The sequence below is a fragment of the Cherax quadricarinatus genome, unplaced genomic scaffold, assembly GCF_038502225.1.
Source record: "Cherax quadricarinatus isolate ZL_2023a unplaced genomic scaffold, ASM3850222v1 Contig10, whole genome shotgun sequence".
Lineage (NCBI taxonomy): Eukaryota > Metazoa > Arthropoda > Malacostraca > Decapoda > Parastacidae > Cherax > Cherax quadricarinatus.
The window spans coordinates 321,266-340,176 of NW_027195036.1; positions in this window are offsets into that span (position 1 = coordinate 321,266).

An 18,911-nucleotide genomic window follows, 5' to 3' on the forward strand; every position below is an offset into this window, starting at 1 on the left:
AGAACCCAGTAAGTGTAAAGCATTACGACGAGTACATCAGGAGAGAACTCAGTAAGTGTAGAGAAACAAGAGTCTTCAACATGTTTTCTTCGTGTTTAAGGGAAATTATCAACAGACCTCTGGATGTCTCCATGATGCAACTTGACAACTTCCTCTAGTCAGTTCCCGATCAGTCGAACTACGGTGCACTCAATGGACTGTGTGCTGCTGAAAACTAACAGCCTGGTCGATCAGGCCAGCAACCGGAAGACCTTTGTTTAGACTCAAGCAGTGGGGGGCAATGACCCCAGAAATCAACTCCAAGTAGACTCCAAGCAGACAATTTAGTTCTGGCTAAATGATTAGAAAAATTCAAGTGTGTTGTTCTGAAGAATCTGGAATAAATACTTAAGTCTATAATGTAAACTCCTGTGCGTGATCTGAAATATTTTTATTTACAAGAGATGATGAATAATAATCATGGTGATTGAGGTAATGAAAGAAACTGAGACGTCAGGTCAGGAGACCTGAGGTCACCTCTGGTGGGTACCAACTCGTAACATTCATGACGAACTTATCAGTAGGCGTTAAAACTTTTAAATAATGAAGAGAGCATCATTAGTTGCTGAAAGTATAAATAACGAAGGATCAACATTAGGTGTGATAATTAACCAACGAAGAAGCATAATATTTAACGATTGAAACATTAAATAACGAAGCAACCAACATTGATAACATTAAATAACGAAGTAACCAACATTGATAACATTAAATAACGAAGTAACCAACATTGATAACATTAAATAACGAAGTAACCAACATTGATAACATTAAATAACGAAGTAACCAACATTGATAACATTAAATAACGAAGCAACCAACATTGATAACATTAAATAACGAAGCAACCAACATTGATAACATTAAATAACGAAGCAACCAACATATATAACATTAAATAACGAAGTAACCAACATTGATAACATTAAATAACGAAGTAACCAACATTGATAACATTAAATAACGAAGCAACCAACATTGATAACATTAAATAACGAAGCAACCAACACATTTTAATGTGTTGTTTGCAATAAACACTAAAAGATAATAACTATGAAGCATCAAAATCAAGACGAAAGAATTTCAGCATACTACATTATACAATATTATACATTATACAATATTATACATTATACAATATTATACATTATACAATATTATACATTATACAATATTATACATTATACAATATTATACATTATACAATATTATACATTATGCAATATACATTATACAATATTATACATTATACAATATTATACATTATACAATATTATACGTTATACAATATTATACATTATGCAATATTATACATTATACAATATTATACGTTATACAATATTATACATTATACAATATTATACATTATACAATATTATACATTATACAGTATTATACATTATACAATATTATACATTATACAATATTATACATTATGCAATATACATTATACAATATTATACATTATACAATATTATACATTATACAATATTATACGTTATACAATATTATACATTATACAATATTATACATTATACAATATACATTATACAATATTATACATTATACAATATTATACATTATACAACATTATACATTATACAATATTATACATTATACAATATTATACGTTATACAATATTATACATTATGCAATATTATACATTATACAATATTATACGTTATACAATATTATACATTATACAATATTATACATTATACAATATTATACATTATACAGTATTATACATTATACAATATTATACATTATACAATATTATACATTATGCAATATACATTATACAATATTATACGTTATACAATATTATACATTATACAATATTATACGTTATACAATATTATACATTATACAATATTATACATTATACAATATACATTATACAATATTATACATTATACAATATTATACATTATACAACATTATACATTATACAATATTATACATTATACAATATTATACGTTAAAATTAACCATAGACTAATAAAAAAATCTTAGAATAAAAACACAGTAATTATAAGTGAAGGTAGAGAATGTTGAGGAGACAGCCTAAACATTCTGCCTCAGCCTCTCAAACAAGAAGAATAACATTGAGGCAACCAGTGTAAAGGGCAGCATAAACACTGAACATCAAGGACAACATCAGCTTGAGGAAACACTAAACATCAAGGACAACATCAGCTTGAGGAAACACTAAACATCAAAGACAACATCAGCTTGAGGAAACACTAAACATCAAAGATAACATCAGCTTGAGGAAACACTAAACATCAAAGATAACATCAACTTGAGGAAACACTAAACATCAAAGACAACATCAACTTGAGGAAACACTAAACATCAAAGACAACATCAACTTGAGGAAACACTAAACATCAAAGATAACATCAACTTGAGGAAACACTAAACATCAAAGACAACATCAACTTGAGGAAACACACTAAACATCAACTTGAGGAAACACTAAACATCAAAGACAACATCAACTTGAGGAAACACTAAACATCAAAGATAACATCAACTTGAGGAAACACTAAACATCAAAGACAACATCAACTTGAGGAAACACTAAACATTCGGGCCGACACATATCTCATAAAGGGAAAACTACATGAATCCGGAAACACAATGAGAGCAGATATGACGGTCCCTCCATCATGGCTTATGAACCATGAAATGACGTTTAGGACCAACAGCTGAAACCACCAGCACAGTGAGCCAGGACTCACAGATTACCCTGACTCTAGACGTGAGTGAGAGAGAGAGAGAGAGAGAGAGAGAGAGAGAGGGGGGGGGATTGAGGGAATATTTCAACTCTGGTAAACATGTACTACCACTCATGTCGAAGTTGAGATGATTTTTCTCTCACAAGGGAGAAAATTGACAATTCTAGGTGAGATGCAGACTACGTCGATGTAAATTAAAGTCAACACATGGTCATGTCCAAGTGTTGAGGTGAGTTGTCATCTCCTCCCAGCATCACCTGAGCAAATTCTTCAAGTTATACGAAGGAGAGCAAAGTTACTCGCCACCTCCTAAATATTGCTTTTGCTCTGGGCGATTTTTGCTTTACGCCATTTTGTGTGTCACTGGTAAGACTGCTTTAGTAATTCTGTGAGGATACTTGCTGTGGTTTATGATCCATAACTAACGGTTACTTTCATCTGTCAGCAGCTCCAGCTTACCACAGATTCACTTTTAATGACTTCATGCATAATTTTAATGGGTTTGACGTTAAGCATATTTCTGGAATAGAGGAGGACAGTAAAGTGAAAGACGGGGGTGTTTTGAGATGTGTAGACTGGGAGACTTGTCTCTAGTGACATGTATACTGGGAGACTTGTCTCTAGTGACGTGTAAACTGGGAGACTTGTCTCTAGTGACGTGTAAACTAGGAGACTTGTCTCTAGTGGCATGTATACTGGGAGACATGTCTCTAGTGACGTGTATACTGGCAGACTTGTCTCTAGTGAAGTGTATACTGGGAGACTTGTCTCTCTAGCCATGTGTATACTGGGAGACTTGTTTCTAGTGACATGTATACTGGGAGACTTGTCTCTAGTGACGTGTGTACTGGGAGGCTTCACTCTGGTGACGTGTAAACTGGAAGACTTGCCTCTAGTGACGTGTAAACTGGAAGACTTGTCTCTAGTGACGTGTAAACTGGAAGACTCCTCCCTAGTGCACACACACAGAGGTGAGTACAAACTGGAAGCACGTTTGTCTCGCGTCTTGCCATGAGCGATCCATATGGGTTTAGCGCTTAACATTAATTTAACAATCTCTAGTGCATGACTGTGTATCTGTCTGGCTTCTGTACTCACCTAGTTGGGGTTGCAGGGGTCGAGTCCAAGCTCCTGGCTCCTCCTCTTCACTGGTCGCTACTAGGTCACTCTCCCTGAACCGTGAGCTTTATCATACCTCTGCTTAAAGCTCTCCAGGTAAACTCCAGGTATGTATGGATCCTGCCTCCACTACATCGCTTCCCAGACTATTCCAATTCCTGACTACTCTGTGGCTGAAGAAATACTTCCTAACATCCCTGTGATTCATCTGTGTCTTCAACTTCCAACTGTGTCCCCTTGTTGCTGTGTCCCAACTCTGAAACATCCTGTCTTTGTCCACCTTGTCAATTCCTCTCAGTATTTTGTATGTCGTTATCATGTCCCCTCTATCTCTCCTGTCCTCCAGTGTCGTCAGGTTGATTTCCCTTAACCTCTCCTCGTAGGACATACCTCTTAGCTCTGGAACTAGTCTTGTTGCAAACCTTAGCACTTTCTCTAGTTTCTTTACATGCTTGGCTAGGTGTGGGTTCCAAACTGGTGCCGCATACTCCAATATGGGCCTAACGTACACGGTGTACAGGGTCCTGAACGATTCCTTATTAAGATGTCGGAATGCTGTTCTGAGGTTTGCTTGGCGCCCATATGCTGCAGCAGTTATTTGGTTGATGTGCGCTTCAGGTGATGTGCCTGGTGTTATACTCACCCCAAGATCTTTTTCCTTGAGTGAGGTTTGTAGTATCTGGCCCCCTAGACTGTACTCTGTCTGCGGTCTTCTTTGCCCTTCCCAAATCTTCATGACTTTGCACTTGGAGGGGTTGAACTCCAGGAGCCAATTGCTGGACCAGGTCTGCAGCCTGTCCAGATCCCTTTGTAGTTCTGCCTGATCTTCGATCGAATGAATTCTTCTCATCAACTTCACGTCATCTGCAAACAGGGACACTTCGAAGTCTATTCCTTCTGTCATGTCGTTCACAAATACCAGAAACAGCACTGATCCTAGGACTGACCCCTGTTGGACCCCGCTGGTCACAGGTGCCCACTCTGACACCTCGCCACGTACCATGACTCGCTGCTGTCTTCCTGACAAATATTCCCCGATCCATTGTAGTGCCTTCCCTGTTATCCCTGCTTGGTCCTCCAGTTTTTGCACTAATCTCTTGTGTGGAACTGTGTCAAACGCCTTGCAGTCCAAGAAAATGAAATCCACCCATCTCTTTCTCTCTTGTCTTACTGCTGTCACCATGTCACAAAACTCCAGTAGGTTTGTGACACAGGATTTCCCGTCCATGAAACCATGTTGGCTGCTGTTGATGAGATCATTCCTTTCCAGGTGTTCCACCACTCTTCTGATAATCTTCTCCATGACTTTGCATACTATACATGTCAGTGACACTGGTCTGTAGTTTAGTGCTTCATGTCTGTCTCCTTTTTTTAAAGATTGGGACCACATTTGCTGTCTTCCATGCCTCAGGCAATCTCCCTGTTTCGATAGATGTATTGAATATTGTTGTTAGGGGTACACACAGCGCCTCTGCTCCCTCTCTCAGGACCCATGGAGAGATGTTATCTGGCCCCATTGCCTTTGAGGTATCTAGCTCACTGAGAAGCCTCTTCACTTCTTCCTCGGTTGTGTGTACTGTGTCCAGCACTTGGTGATGTGTCCCACCTCTCCATCTTTCTGGAGCCCCTTCTGTCTCCTCAGTGAACTTCTTTGAATCTCTTGTTGAGTTCCTCACATACTTCACGGTCATTTCTTGTTGTCTCTCCTCCTTCCTTAGCCTGATTACCTGGTCCTTGACTGTTGTTTCCTCCTGATGTGGCTGTATAGCAGCTTCGGGTCAGATTTGGCTTTCGCTGCTATGTCGTTTTCATATTGCCGTTGAGCCTCCCTTCTTATCTGTGCATATTCATTTCTGGCTCTACGACTGCTCTCCTTATTCTCCTGGGTTCATTGCCTTCTATAGTTCTTCCATTGCCTAGGACACTTGGTTTTTGCCTCCCTGCACCTTTGGGTGAACCATGGGCTCATCCTGGCTTTTTCATTAATCCTGTTACCCTTGGGTACAAACCTCTCCTCAGCCTCCTTGCACATTGTTGCTACATATTCCATCATCTCATTAACTGGCTTCCCTGCCAGTTCTCTGTCCCACTGAACCCCATTCAGGAAGTTCCTCATTCCCGTATAGTCCCCTTTCTTGTAGTTTGGCTTCATTCGTCCTGGCCTTCCTGCTTCCCCCTCCACTTGTAGCTCTACTATGTATTCGAAGCTTAAAACCTCATGATCGCTGGCCCCAAGGGGTCTTTCATGTGTGATGTCCTCAATATCTGCACTACTCAAGGTGAATACTAGGTCCAGTCTTGCTGGTTCATCCTCTCCTCTCTTGTAGTCTCCCTTACGTGTTGGTACATGAAGTTTTCCAGTACCACCTCCATCATCTTAGCCCTCCATGTGTCTTGGCCCCCATGTTGCTCCAAGTTCTCCCAATCGATCTCCTTGTGATTAAAGTCACCCATGATCAGGAGCTTTGCCCTGCATGCATGAGCTCTTCTGGCCACTGCAGCCAGTGTGTCAACCATCGCTCTACTGCTCTCGTCATACACTTGCCTTGGCCTCCTGCTGTTCTGTGGTGGGTTATACATCACTGCAATTACCACCTTGGGACCTCCAGCGTGAAGTGTTCCCGCTATGTAATCACTTGCTTCTCTGCTGTCTCCTCTCTCCAGCTCATCAAAATTCCATTGGTTTTTGATCAGCAGTGCCACTCCTCCGCCCCCCTGTTCCCTCTGTCTTTCCTCAGGATCTGGTATCCCGTCGGAAAGATGGCATCTGTTATGATACCTGTTAGCTTGGTTTCTGTGAGAGCTATGATGTCCGGTGATGCCTCTTTGACTCTTTCATGCAACTCCTCCCACTTATTTGTTATTCCATCAGCATTTGCGTACCATACCTTCAGTTTCCTTTCCAACACTGTGGTTTGGGGGGCCTGTGAGGGTGGGAGACCTGGTACCATACTGTGAGATTCTATAGCTGGGTGTTGGGTGGAAGCTGTGAGTGTGGATTGTAGTTTGTGTTGGGATGGTGTTCTGAGGATAGTTCTGTGTGTACTTGCCCTTGGTGCTCTGTTCTGCTCTGATTGACCTCTGCTGGTTCCATCCTTGTCTCCTTTCCTAGCTCCTTTCACTTTTTTGTCCTCTCTCTCAGCTGCTGTCGTTCTGTTTGTGTTCTGTCTCTGTCTAGGAACACCCTCTTGTACTCTTCCAAATATTTCAACCAACGTTTCTCATGGAGGATCCTGTTCCACACTGTTTCTGTCCTGATAATCAGCTTGATTGGTCATTTTCTCCCCTTCAAGTACCCTCCTATTCTCTGAAAATTTACAATCTCGTCCATGTCTTCTTCACCTATTTCTGTGATGATGTTCTCAATCTCCTTCCTTTCTGCCTGCCGTCTTTCAGTGTGTATCCTTTCCTCTCTCTCCTAAAGCCCATGGATAACCACTGATTTTGCCCTTTCCTCCTCCCATTGCCTCTCTCTCTGTGACTCTGGTTCCTGTCTGCATGTGGTCATTTTCTCCCTTGTTTTTACCAGTGGCTCTTGGTAGCATGGTTGTGCCTCTGCATTTGACCTATCGCCCTCTCCACCTGCACCCAGCTGCTCTCCCCTTTCACTCCTTGGCCCTTCTTGGCAGGTTGATATGACCTTAGCATAATTCATATCTCCTTCCTTCCTGTTTGGCCTCTCAGCTTCATATGCTGTGTCTTTTCTGGTCAATGCCCCTGTAACTCGCTTCAGCCTGTTTACCTCATCTTCTAGGACCCTTATCCTGGCTACTGCAGTTACGAGTTGTTCCTCCCAATTCTTCTTCTCCTTCTCCAACCTCTTTTCTAATTTCACAGAAAGCTCTGTCTCCATTTTTTCAGAAAACTCTCCTAATTTTCTCTCCCACTGTTGTTCCATCCTTTTCCACTGCTCCTCCATCCACTCCTCCCAGAACCATCCTTTTCCACTTCTCCTCCATCCACTCCTCCCAGAACCATCCTTTTCCACTGCTCCTCCATTCACTCCTCCCTACCAGAACCATCATTTTGCACTGCTTCTCCATCCACTCCTCCCTACCAGAACCATCCTTTTCCACTGCTCCTCCATCCACTCCTCCCTACCAGAACCATTCTCATCTGATCCCTGGTTCCTGCGAGTCCCCACCATTTTTCTTTTTTTCTTTCTTTTTTTCCTTCTTTTTTCCCTCTTCTTCCCTTTCTTTTTTTTCTTTTTTGAAGGAGAAAAGAGTGAGTGAGAGAGAGAGAGAGAGAGAGAGAAGGGAAAAGTAGGAGAGTTGGGGAGAGTGACAAGGGAAAAGGGGGAGAGAGAGAGAGAAAGAGAGGGAAAGAGAGAGAAGGGAAAGGTAAGAGAGAGGGGGAGAGTGATAAGGGAAAAGGGAGGAAAGAGAGCGAGAGAGCGAGAGAGCGAGAGAGAGAGAGAGAGAGAGAGAGAGAGAGAGAGAGAGAGAGAGAGAGAGAGAGAGAGAGAGAGAGAGAGAGAGAGAGAAAGAGAGAGAGAGAGGAGAGGGGAGAGAGGAGGCAAAGTGTGTGTGTGTGTGTCTTGCTTTTGTTTATGTCTCTAATAGAGAACTTAGTCTGTGTAAACTTCTGTGGTTATTGTTTAAGGATAGAGTATCACATTACAACACTAATTTGATAAATTAGACACAAGTGCAACACTTGGGTATCTTTATTGAGGAAACATTCGCCACACAGTGGCTTCATCAGTCATATTCAAAGGAGAATGGTGAAGATCAGTGGAAGTTTGGGGTAATCAGTCCCTTAGCCTGGAGTCGATGTAATCAGTTCATCAGTCTTGGCAAGGACTAATGAAGCCACATACTGGCTGTGTCTCAGACATACTAGCTTTGTCTCCAGACATACTGGCTGTGTCTCCAAACATACTAGTTGTGTCTCCAGACATACTAGTTTTGTCTCCAGACGTACTAGCTGTGTCTCCAGACATACTAGCTGTGTCTCAGACATACTACTGTGTCTCCAGACATACTATTTGTGTCTCCAGACATACTGGCTGTGTCTCAGACATACTAGCTTTGTCTCCAGACATACTGGCTGTGTCTCCAGACATACTAGTTGTGTCTCCAGACATACTAGCTGTGTCTCAGACATACTAGTTGTTTCAGACATACTAGCTGTGTCTCCAGACATACTAGTTGTGTCTCCAGACAAACTAGCTGTGTCTCAGACATACTAGTTGTGTCTCAGACATAGTTGTTTCAGACATACTAGTTGTGTCTCCAGACATACTAGTTGTGTCTCTAGACATACTAGTTGTGTCTCCAGACATACTAGCTGTGTCTCAGACATACTAGTTGTGTCTCCAGACATACTAGCTGTGTTTCCAGACATACTAGTTGTGTGTCTCAGACATACTAGCTGTATCTCCGGACATACTAGCTGTGTCTCCAGACATACTAGTTGTGTCTCTAGACATACTAGCTGTGTCTCTAGACATACTAGCTGTGTCTCCAGACATACTAGCTGTGTCTCCAGACATACTAGATGTCTCCAGACACACTACCTGTAACTCCAGACATATCAGCTGTATCTCCAGACATACTAGCTGTGACTCCAGACATACTAGCTGTGACTCCAGACATACTAGCTGTGGCTCCAGACATACTAGCTGTGTTTCAGACATACTAGCTGTGTCTCAGACATACTTGCTGTGTCTCAGACATACTAGTTGTGTCTCTCAGACATACTAGCTGTGTCTCTGACATACTAGCTGTGTCTCAGACATACTAGCTGTGTCTCCAGACATACTAGCTGTGTCTCAGACATAATAATTGTGTCTCAGACATACTAGTTGTGTCTCTCAGACATACTAGCTGTGTCTCCAGACGTACTAGCTGTGCCTCAGACATACTAGTTGTGTCTCGGACATACTAGTTGTGTCTCAGACATACTAGCTGTGTCTCCAGACATACTAGCTATGTCTCAGACATACTAGTTGTCTCAGACATACTAGTTGTCTCTCAGACATACTAGCTGTGTCTCTCAGACATACTAGCTGTGTCTCTCAGACACACTAACTGTGTCTCAGACATACTAGCTGTGTCTCCAGACATACTGGCTGTCACCAGACATGCTAGCTGTGTCTCAGACATACTAGCTGTGTCTCTCAGACATACTAGCTCTGTCTCCAGACATACTGGCTGTGTCTCCAGACATACTGGCTGTCACCAGACATGCTAGCTGTGTCTCCAGACATAAGACATATTCATATTTATAAAATCATGATAATCTTTCTCTTAGAAGTTGGTTAAGTTAGATTATGTTAATTTATGATAAATTTGTTAAATGAACACAAGAAACAGCAAAAAATTAGTTGAAAATCTTATAATTCCATAGGTAGATGTTACTTATATCAAAAGTAGATGTTACTTTTGATATCAGAGGTAGACAAGGTACTTATGATGTCACAAGTAGATAAGTTACTTTTGATGTCGCAAGTAGATAAGTTCCTTTTTGATGTCACAAGTAGATAAGTTACTTTTGATGTCACAAGTAGATAAGTTACTTTTTGATGTCACAAGTAGATAAGTTACTTTTGATGTCGCAAGTAGATAAGTTCCTTTTTGATGTCACAAGTAGATAAGTTACTTTTTGATGTCGCAAGTAGATAAGTTCCTTTTTGATGTCACAAGTAGATAAGTTACTTTTGATGTCACATGTATATAAGTTACTTTTGATGTCACAAGCAGATAAGTTCCTTTTGATGTCACAAGTAGATAAGTTACTTTTGATGTCACATGTATATAAGTTACTTTTGATGTCACAAGCAGATAAGTTCCTTTTGATGTCACAAGTAGATAAGTTACTTTTGATGTCACAAGTAGATAAGTTACTTTTGATGTCACAAGTAGATAAGTTTCTTTTGATGTCACAAGAAGATAAGTTACTTTTTGATGTCACAAGTAGATAAGTTACTTTTGATGTCACAAGTAGATAAGTTACTTTTGATGTCGCAAGTAGATAAGTTCCTTTTTGATGTCACAAGTAGATAAGTTACTTTTTGATGTCACAAGCAGATAAGTTCCTTTTGATGTCACAAGTAGATAAGTTACTTTTGATGTCACATGTATATAAGTTACTTTTGATGTCACAAGTAGATAAGTTACTTTTGATGTCACAAGTAGATAAGTTGCTTTTGATGTCACAAGTAGATAAGTTACTTTTGATGTCACAAGTAGATAAGTTACTTTTGATGTCATATGTACATAAGTTACTTTTGATGTCACATGTACATAAGTTACTTTTGATGTCACAAGTAGATAAGTTGCTTTTGATGTCACAAGTAGATAAGTTACTTTTGATGTCACATGTACATAAGTTACTTTTGATGTCACAAGTAGATAAGTTGCTTTTGATGTCACAAGTAAATAAGTTACTTTTGATGACACAAATAGATAAGTTACTTTTGATGTCACAGATAGATAAGTTGCTTTTGATATCACAGATAGATAAGTTATATATTTATCGAAGTCTCGTAAGTAGTTTTTATTATTATTTTTAATAACAGTTTTGAAGTTACTTCTGATAAAAAAAATGAGAAACTAATTTTGGCAAGTAAAGAAAACTGGTAAAATATCCAGAGATATTCCCTATAACTGATCCAGTCGCTTTAATAAATCAAAATGTGTAGTTTTACCAATCCCTGAGATCATATTTTGTGTTATAGAGGATCCTAAAAGTTAATAATATATCATAGGGATATTATTTTGTGTTATAGAGGATCCTAAAAGTTAATAATATATCATAGGGATATTATTTTGTGTTATAGAGGATCCTAAAAGTTAATAATATATCATAGGGATATTATTTTGTGTTATAGAGGATCCTAAAAGTTAATAATATATCATAGGGGTATTATTTTGTGTTATAGAGGATCCTAAAAGTTAATAATATATCATAGGGATATTATTTTGTGTTATAGAGGATCCTAAAAGTTAATAATATATCATAGGGATATTATTTTGTGTTATAGAGGATCCTAAAAGTTAATAATATATCATAGGGGTATTATTTTGTGTTATAAAGGATCCTAAAAGTTAATAATATATCATAGGGATATTATTTTGTGTTATAGAGGATCCTAAAAACTAAAATATATCATGAAGATAGACAAGTAAACGAGTTAATTGATAGGCTTATAAAGGCAAGACTTTAATTAAGAATGAAACTTTTACCTGGACGACAAAATGGAAAGTTCTAAGTGGAAAACAACCCACAGTTTCAACTTTTTTTTAATTGCCAGTTGGTGGGCTGCAGCTTCATGTCTGGCTGCCTGATGTGTCTTATGTATGTGTTGGTGGACTGCAGCTTCATGTCTGGCTGCCTGATGTGTCTTATGTATGTGTTGGTGGGCTGCAGCTTCATGTCTGGCTGGCTGGTGTGTCTTATGAATGTGTTGGTGGGCTGCAGCTTCATGTCTGGCTGCCTGATGTGTCTTATGTATGTGTTGGTGGGCTGCAGCTTCATGTCTGGCTGGCTGGTGTGTCTTATGAATGTGTTGGTGGGCTGCAGCTTCATGTCTGGCTGGCTGGTGTGTCTTATGAATGTGTTGGTGGACTGCAGCTTCATGTCTGGCTGGCTGGTGTGTCTTATGAATGTGTTGGTGGGCTGCAGCTTCATGTCTGGCTGGCTGGTGTGTCTTATGAATGTGTTGGTGGGCTGCAGCTTCATGTCTGGCTGGCTGGTGTGTCTTATGAATGTGTTGGTGGGCTGCAGCTTCATGTCTGGCTGGCTGGTGTGTCTTATGAATGTGTTGGTGGGCTGCAGCTTCATGTCTGGCTGCCTGATGTGTCTTATGAATGTGTTGGTGGGCTGCAGCTTCATGTCTGGCTGCCTGATGTGTCTTATGTATGTGTTGGTGGGCTGCAGCTTCATGTCTGGCTGCCTGATGTGTCTTATGTATGTGTTGGTGGACTGCTGCTTCATGTCTGGCTGCCTGATGTGTCTTATGAATGTGTTGGTGGACTGCTGCTTCATGTCTGGCTGCCTGATGTGTCTTATGAATGTGTTGGTGGGCTGCAGCTTCATGTCTGGCTGCCTGATGTGTCTTATGAATGTGTTGGTGGACTGCAGCTTCATGTCTGGCTGCCTGATGTGTCTTATGTATGTGTTGGTGGGCTGCAGCTTCATGTCTGGCTGCCTGATGTGTCTTATGTATGTGTTGGTGGACTGCAGCTTCATGTCTGGCTGGCTGATGTGTCTTATGTATGTGTTGGTGGGCTGCAGCTTCATGTCTGGCTGCCTGATGTGTCTTATGTATGTGTTGGTGGACTGCAGCTTCATGTCTGGCTGGCTGGTGTGTCTTATGTATGTGTTGGTGGACTGCAGCTTCATGTCTGGCTGGCTGGTGTGTCTTATGTATGTGTTGGTGGGCTACAGTGTATCATGTCTTGCTGGCTTGTGTGTCTTATGTATGTGTTGGTGGGCTACAGTGTATCATGTCTTGCTGGCTTGTGTGTCTTATGTATGTGTTGGTGGGCTACAGTGTATCATGTCTTGCTGGCTTGTGTGTCTTATGTATGTGTTGGTGGGCTACAGTGTATCATGTCTGGCTGGCTTGTGTGTCTTATGTATGTGTTGGTGGGCTGCAGTGTATCATGTCTGTCTGGCTTGTGTGTCTTACGTATATGTTGGTGGGCTGCAGTGTATCATGTCTGTCTGGCTTGTGTGTCTTACGTATATGTTGGTGGGCTGCAGTGTATCATGTCTGTCTGGCTTGTGTGTCTTACGTATATGTTGGTGGGCTGCAGTGTATCATGTCTGTCTGGCTTGTGTGTCTTACGTATATGTTGGTGGGCTGCAGTGTATCATGTCTGTCTGGCTTGTGTGTCTTATGTATGTGTTGGTGGGCTACAGTGTATCATGTCTGTCTGGCTTGTGTGTCTTATGTATGTGTTGGTGGGCTACAGTGTATCATGTCTGGCTGGCTTGTGTGTCTTATGTATGTGTTGGTGGGCTACAGTGTATCATGTCTGTCTGGCTTGTGTGTCTTACGTATATGTTGGTGGGCTGCAGTGTATCATGTCTGTCTGGCTTGTGTGTCTTACGTATATGTTGGTGGACTGCAGTGTATCATGTCTGTCTGGCTTGTGTGTCTTACGTATATGTTGGTGGGCTGCAGTGTATCATGTCTGTCTGGCTTGTGTGTCTTACGTATATGTTGGTGGGCTGCAGTGTATCATGTCTGTCTGGCTTGTGTGTCTTACGTATATGTTGGTGGGCTGCAGTGTATCATGTCTGTCTGGCTTGTGTGTCTTACGTATATGTTGGTGGGCTGCAGTGTATCATGTCTGTCTGGCTTGTGTGTCTTACGTATATGTTGGTGGGCTGCAGTGTATCATGTCTGTCTGGCTTGTGTGTCTTACGTATATGTTGGTGGGCTGCAGTGTATCATGTCTGTCTGGCTTGTGTGTCTTACGTATGTGTTGGTGGCTGCAGTGTATCATGTCTTGCTGGCTGTTGTGTTTTATGTATATGTAATATTATGTCTTTATACTCAGAGAACTGAACTGTGTGTGTGTTAGTGATAGATAGATGTTGCTACCTATACAACTCTGAGAGGTAGATGTTGCTACCTATACACTACTGAGAGGTAGATGATGCTACCTATACAACACTGAGAGGTAGATGTTGCTACCTATTGAACACTGAGGGGTAGATGTTGCTACCTACACAACACTGAGGAGGTAGATGTTGCTACCTACACAATACTGAGGGGTAGATGTTGGTACCTACACAACACTGAGGGGTAGATGTTGCTACCTATGCAACACTGAGGGGCTAGATGTTGCTACCTATGCAACACTGAGGGGTAGATGTTGCTACCTACACAACACTGAGGGGTAGATGTTGGTACCTACACAACACTGAGGGGTAGATGTTGCTACCTACACAACACTGAGGGGTAGATGTTGGTACCTACACAACACTGAGGGGTAGATGTTGCTACCTATGCAACACTGAGGGGTAGATATTGCTACCTACACAACACTGAGGGGTAGATGTTGCTACCTATACAACACTGAGGGGTAGATGTTGCTACCTATGCAACACTGAGGGGTAGATGTTGCTACCTATACAACACTGAGGGGTAGACGTTGCTACCTATGCAACACTGAGGGGTAGATGTTGCTACCTACACAACACTGAGTGGTAGATATTGCTACCTACACAACACTGAGGTGGTAGATGTTGCTACCTACACAACACTGAGGGGTAGATATTGCTACCTACACAACACTGAGGTGGTAGATGTTGCTACCTACACAACACTGAGGGGTAGATATTGCTACCTACACAACACTGAGGTGGTAGATGTTGCTACCTACACAACACTGAGGGGTAGATGTTGCTACCTACACAACACTGAGGGGTAGATATTGCTACCTATGCGACACTGAGGGGGTAGATGTTGCTACCTACACAACACTGAGTGGTAGATGTTGCTACCTACACAACACTGAGTGGTAGATGTTGCTACCTACACAACACTGAGGGGTACATGTTGCTACCTACACAACACTGAGGGGTACATGTTGCTACCTACACAACACTGAGGGGTACATGTTGCTACCTACACAACACTGAGGTGGTAGATGTTGCTACCTACTCAACACTGAGGTGGTCGATGTTGCTACCTACACAACACTGAGTGGTAGATGTTGCTACCTACACAACACTGAGGGGTACATGTTGCTACCTACACAACACTGAGGGATAGATGTTGCTACCTACACAACACTGAGGGGTACATGTTGCTACCTACACAACACTGAGGGGTACATGTTGCTACCTACACAACACTGAGGGGTACATGTTGCTACCTACACAACACTGAGGTGGTAGATGTTGCTACCTACTCAACACTGAGGTGGTAGATGTTGCTACCTACACAACACTGAGGGGTAGATATTGCTACCTACACAACACTGAGGTGGTAGATGTTGCTACCTATGCAACACTGAGGGGTAGATATTGCTACCTACACAACACTGAGGTGGTAGATGTTGCTACCTACACAACACTGAGGTGGTAGATGTTGCTACCTACACAACACTGAGGGGTAGATATTGCTCCCTACACAACACTGAGGTGGTAGATGTTGCTACCTACACAACACTGAGGGGTAGATGTTGCTACCTACACAACACTGAGGGGGTAGATGTTGCTACCTACACAACACTGAGGGGTAGATGTTGCTACCTACACAACACTGAGGGGTAGATATTGCTACCTATGCGACACTGAGGGGGTAGATGTTGCTACCTACACAACACTGAGGGAGTAGATGCTGCTACCTACACAACACTGGGGGGTAGATTTTGCTACCTACACAACACTGAGGGGTAGATGTTGCTACCTACACAACACTGGGGGGAAGATGTTGCTACCTACACAACACTGGGGGGATAGATGTTGCTACCTACACATCACTGGGGGTAAATGTTGCTACCTACACAACACTGAGGGGGTAGATGTTGCTACCTACACAACACTGGGGGTAGATATTGCTACCTACACAACACTGGGGGGTAGATGTTGCTACCTACACAACACTGGGGGGTAGATGTTGCTACCTACACAACACTGGGGGGTAGATGTTGCTACCTACACAACACTGGGGGGTAGATGTTGCTACCTACACAACACTGGGGGTAGATGTTGCTACCTACACAACAATGGGGGTAGATGTTGCTACATACACAACACTGACGGGGTAGATGTTGCTACCTACACAACACTGGGGGGGTAGATGTTGCTACCTACACAACACTGGGGGGTAGATGTTGCTACCTACACAACACTGAGGGGGTAGATGTTGCTACCTACACAACACTGCTACCTACACAACACTGGGGGGTAGATGTTGCTACCTACACAACACTGGGGGGTAGATATTGCTACCTACACAACACTGGGGGGTAGATGTTGCTACCTACACAACACTGGGGGGTAGATATTGCTACCTACACAACACTGGGGAGGTAGATGTTGCTACCTACACAACACTGGGGGGTAGATGTTGCTACCTACACAACACTGGGGGTAGATGTTGCTACCTACACAACACTGAGGGGGTAGATGTTGCTACCTACACAACACTGAGGGGGTAGATATTGCTACCTACACAACACTGAGGTGGTAGATGTTGCTACCTACACAACACTGGGGGGTAGATGTTGCTACCTACACAACACTGGGGGGTAGATGTTGCTACCTACACAACACTAGATGTTGCTACCTACACAACACTGGGGGGTAGATGTTGCTACCTACACAACACTGGGGGGGTAGATGTTGCTACCTACACAACACTGGGGGGTAGATGTTGCTACCTACACAACACTGAGGGGGTAGATGTTGCTACCTACACAACACTGGGGGGGTAGATGTTGCTACCTACACAACACTGGGGGGTAGATGTTGCTACCTACACAACACTGGGGGGTAGATGTTGCTACCTACACAACACTGGGGGGTAGATGTTGCTACCTACACAACACTGGGGGGTAGATGTTGCTACCTACACAACACTGGGGGGTAGATGTTGCTACCTACACAACACTGAGGGGGTAGATGTTGCTACCTACACAACACTGGGGGGTAGATGTTGCTACCTACACAACACTGGGGGGTAGATGTTGCTACCTACACAACACTGGGGGGTAGATGTTGCTACCTACACAACACTGGGGGGTAGATGTTGCTACCTACACAACACTGGGGGGTAGATGTTGCTACCTACACAACACTGGGGGGATAGATGTTGCTACCTACACCACACCGGGGGGGTAGATGTTGCTACCTACACAACACTGGGGGGTAGATGTTGCTACCTACACAACACTGGGGGGTAGATGTTACTACCTACACAACACTGAGGGGGTAGATGTTGCTACCTACACAACACTGGGGGGTAGATGTTGCTACCTACACAACACTGGGGGGTAGATGTTGCTACCTACACAACACTGAGGGGGTAGATGTTGCTACCTACACAACACTGGGGGGTAGATGTTGCTACCTACACAACACTGGGGGGTAGATGTTGCTACCTACACAACACTGGGGGGTAGATGTTGCTACCTACACAACACTGAGGGGGTAGATGTTGCTACCTACACAACACTGGGGGGTAGATGTTGCTACCTACACAACACTGGGGGGTAGATGTTGCTACCTACACAACACTGGGGGGTAGATGTTGCTACCTACACAACACTGGGGGGTAGATGTTGCTACCTACACAACACTGGGGGGTAGATGTTGCTACCTACACAACACTGGGGGGTAGATGTTGCTACCTACACAACACTGGGGGGTAGATGTTGCTACCTACACAACACTGGGGGGTAGATGTTGCTACCTACACAACACTGGGGGGTAGATGTTGCTACCTACGCAACACTGGGGGGTAGATGTTACTACCTACACAACACTGGGGGGTAGATGTTACTACCTACACAACACTGGGGGGGTAGATGTTGCTACCTACACCACACTGGGGGGTAGATGTTGCTACCTACACAACACTGGGGGGGTAGATGTTTCTACCTACACAACACGGGGGGGTAGATGTTGCTACCTACACAACACTGGGGGGGTAGATGTTGCTACCTACACAACACTGGGGGGTAGATGTTGCTACCTACACAACACTGGGGGGGTAGATGTTGCTACCTACACAACACTGGGGGGTAGATGTTGCTACCTACGCAACACTTGGGGGGTAGATGTTGCTACCTACACAACACTGGGGGGGTAGATGTTGCTACCTACACAACACTGGGGGGTAGATGTTGCTACCTACACAACACTGGGGGGTAGATGTTGCTACCTACACAACACTGGGGGGTAGATGTTGCTACCTACACAACACTGGGGGGTAGATGTTGCTACCTACACAACACTGGGGGGTAGATGTTACACTATTCAGTGTGGTTCCACTCCCAGTGTTTACCTATTACCCCATTAACCCCCACCCATATGCT